This window comes from Cucurbita pepo, unplaced genomic scaffold (genome assembly GCF_002806865.2).
Source record: "Cucurbita pepo subsp. pepo cultivar mu-cu-16 unplaced genomic scaffold, ASM280686v2 Cp4.1_scaffold000232, whole genome shotgun sequence".
In the NCBI taxonomy this organism is placed as follows: domain Eukaryota; kingdom Viridiplantae; phylum Streptophyta; class Magnoliopsida; order Cucurbitales; family Cucurbitaceae; genus Cucurbita; species Cucurbita pepo.
The window spans coordinates 90,180-94,478 of NW_019646487.1; positions in this window are offsets into that span (position 1 = coordinate 90,180).

A 4,299-nucleotide genomic window follows, 5' to 3' on the forward strand; every position below is an offset into this window, starting at 1 on the left:
AGTTATGTTTTCAAGCATAGACAAGACCTTAATAATGTTGAACCATTGTTATGGTCATCTCGGTTGTTCAAGACCTCAATTGTAAGTGCAAATCGGCGGTTCATTTTTCTTGCTGAACCATCTGCCACAAAAAATGAAGGAAGATGTCTTCAAGTTTCAAATACTGATCAGTTAACACTTTGGCATCATCGTTATGGTCATCTCGGCTACAAAGGCTTGTGTCATCGTTATGGTCATCTCGGCTACAAAGGCTTGTGCACCTTGAAAAATAAAGACATGGTGAACGGTCTGCCGCAAATTATAGCTTCAAACACCACCAGTGAGGCATGTATGAAAGATAAACAACAACAGACTTCATATCCAAAAATGGGTAAAGGGAGCACCAGTGAGGCATGTATGAAAGATAAACAACAACAGACTTCATATCCAAAAATGGGTAAAGGGAGAGAAACTGAAAAATTGGGTCTTGTTCATGCAGGTCTATGTGGTCTAATTTCACCAGCTTCAAGTAGCCCGAAAAAGTATTTGTTGTGCTTTATAGATGATTTTTCAAGAAAGACATGGAGTTATTTTCTTGTGGAAAAATCAGAAACATTTTATCATTTCCAATGTTTCAAAATAATGGTGGAAAGAAAATTAGAATGTCTATAAAATGTTTAAAACAGATAGAGGAGGAGAATTCAATTCTGCTGAACTTAACAATTTTTGCAAATTGCATGGAGTGAAGAGACAATAAACCACCGCCTATATCCCACAACAAAATGGAGTGGCTGAATGTAAAAATTGCACAGTGATGAACTTGGTAAGAGCTACGTTGACAGAGAAGAAGTGCCTAGCTACGTTGACAGAGAAGAAGTGCCTAGCTACGTTGACAGAGAAGAAGTGCCTAGAAATTTCTTGCCTAAAGTAGTCAGGTGCCTAAAATCTTCAAAAATCATGGAGGAAAGACTTAACTAGTTGCTGAAAATAATTTTCCAGGCACCAGATTTGACAATAAAGGAGGGGAGAAATCGATATCCACATTAGCAAATTAGAATTTTGATGAAGGGTTATCTGAAGAGGATGAAGAAAATATGGCATTTTTTTATGATTTTAGATCTTGTGAATTTTAAGAAATCTGTAGAAAGCTCAAAAGGGAGATTGACTATGGACGAAGAAATCAAATACATTAAAAAAAAAATCAAACATGGAACTTGTGGTTCTATCGGCGGGAGCAAAGAAAATAGGAGTGAAATGGATTTATAAGACCAAGCTAAATGAGTCTTTAGAAGTTATAAATACCATGTAAGATTGGTGGTAAAAGGGTACGCACAAGAGCATGTATCTCTCAGCTACTCATCCTTATCTCATATTTGTTATATGTTTGATTAGTCGTTTTATGGCATGTCTAACACAACAACATTTTGCAGTAGCTAAAAGGGTTTTAAAGTACTTGAAAGGTACGGTAGATTATAGTGTATTTTATAAAAAGGGAGAAGTTAGTGATTTAATTGGATTTATCGATAGTGATTATGCCGAAGACATGAAAGATAGCAAGAGTACTTTAGGCTATGTGTTTACCATGAGTGGAGGAGCAGTAGTTTGGTCTTCTCGTAAGCAGCCTATAGTCAGCTTATCAACCACAAAAGCTGAGTGTATTGCTGCTAGTGTCTGTACATGTTAAATTGTTTGGATGAGGAAGATACTCAAAGAGATTGGTCATTCTCAAATAGAAGGAACAAAGCTAATGTGTGATAATACTTCAGCTTTTAAGCTATCAAAAAATCCAGTTCTACATGGACGTTCCAAACACATCAAAAGATTTCACTTTCTTAGAGATCTTACAAAGAAGGATCCGTTAATTTATTACTTTATGGTACTCAAAATCAACTTGTTGATTTATTGACAAATCTTCTCAAATTAAAAGTATTTCAGAAGTGTTCTAAATTGTCATAAGGTCTTATTCTTTAGGACTGATTAGTCCTATTTCTCTCAGTCCTATTCTCTCGGATAAGTTTCGCTGATATTTTTAGGTTTGGTTAGTTTCGCTGATATTTTTAGGTTCAACAAAAGGCTATATATGTCATTGAAAACATAAGTTTTGTGTGTCACATTTTATTTCTTGAGTGACATATTGGTGTTGTGACATATTGGTTGTGAGTACATTTGTTCCGCTTTCGACGCACAACAAGTGGTATCAGAGCCTTATTGTAGTATTTGGGGTATTGTGAAAGTTTTGCCTCATCGACCACTAGACGTGCTCACAATCATGCTTATTCTCTTGAAAATCAATTTTCAAGAATTGTGTTTTTAGTTACATCTAGATTAATTATTGTAAATGGCAAAATCATCACGGCGTGGATCGAGATTGTGAAGTTCCAATCTCGAAGTAGAGAAATTTGATGGAACCAATAATTTTGGTGTTTGGTGAGGCGAAGTTAGCGATTTGCTGGTCATGCAAGACCTCGATGTTTCTCTCCAAGAGGAGATGCCTGAAGACATGACAGAAGCAGAATGGACGAAATTAAATTGGCAAGCCTGTGAAATTATTCGATCCTGTCTTGGCAAGGATCAGAAATATCCATTTATGAAGATTACCATGGCGAAAGAATTATGGGACAAGCTTGAGGCGAAATATATGAAGAAGAGTGGAAAATAAACTCTACTTGAAAAAAAAACTCTTCCGTTTTGATGTTAAGATTGATGACGAGGACAAGGCGTTGTTGTTATTAAATTTTTTGCCGGAATCCTACGAGTTTTTAGTAACGACCCTACTACATGGAATCACTAATATTGATTTTGAAGATGTTTCAAATGCCTTAATAAATAATGAGATCCGAAAGAAGGAAAATGAGACATATCAAGGCTTTAGCTCAAATGTTCTCACTGCTCATGGAAGAATTTTTACTTGGAAAAGGAACGAATGTGGAGAGTCCCGATTAAAGTGAGAGGTAGATTTGATAATTGGAGAAAACTTGATAAAAATGAGTGTGCATATTGTCGATAGAAAAACCATTGGAAGAAAGATTGTCCGATCTTAAAAGAGAAGGGGTCGAAGTCCAATGTGGTTAGAGATGATGACACTGATACAGATGATGCCTTGACAATCTCCCTATCAGTCAGCCAAACTAGTGAATGGATTCTTTATTCTGGGTGCTCCTATCATATGTGTCCCAAATGTTTTTGGACTTCAAAAAGTTGAATGGTGGAGTTTTCTATATGGGCAATGATAGTACTTGCAAGATAATGGGAATCGGCTCAGTACAAATCAAGATGTTTGATGGGGTTATACGAAAACTCAAAGATGTGAGGTATGTTNAGTCTGGAAGGTTTTTGCAGAAAATTGAAAATAATGACGAGGCATTGAAGCAGGTGGAGAAGGTGGTGTTCTCTCCTGATATGGTTGCTCCTACTGAAGAACCTATTGATCAGGTAGATAATAACTCTGATGCCTTAGAACAAGAGGAGCAAAGCCTTGTAAATGAAAGAGTGGAGGAACCTGAGTCTATCGCCAAGAATAGACCACGGGGTAATTCGAAAACCTGCAAGGTTTGATGATACGATAGCATATGCTTTCTCTTTGATTGATGGAGTTCCTAACAATTACAAATATGCTATTCAGAGCCCGGATAGCTTACACTGGCAAGAGCTGTGAATCAGGAGATAACATCATTGGAGATAAATCAAACTTGGGATTTGGTACAACTTCCAAAAGGTAAGAAGAAATTGGTTCTAAATGGGTTTTTGCAAAAAAAAAAAAAAAAAAAAAAAAAAAANAGTATACGTTGTAGGGCTCGACTTGTGGCTAAAGGCTATGCACAAAAAGAAGGTATTGATTACAATGAAATTTTCTCACCTGTGGTAAAACATTCTTCCATTCGAATTTTGTTGGCTTTGGTTGCTCAATTTGATCTTGAGCTTGTACAACTCGATGTAAAAACCGCCTTTTTGCATGGGGATTTGGAAGAAGAAATATATATGGCGCAACCAATTGGTTTTCGAGTAGTTGGACAACAACATTTGGTATGCAGATTGAAGAAATCTTTGTANACTTGTACAACTCGATGTAAAAGTTGCTTTTTTGCATGGAAATTTGGAAGAAGAAATATATATGTTGCAATCGGTTGGTTTTCGAGTAGTTGAACAACAACATTTAGTATGCAGACTGAACAACAACATATGTATACTCATAGTCAATTTGATCATTGTGTGTATTANCGCAATCGGTTGGTTTTCGAGTAGTTGGACAGCAACATTTAGTATGCAGACTGAAGAAATCTTTGTATGGGCTGAAGCAATCTCCTCGCCAATGGTATAAAA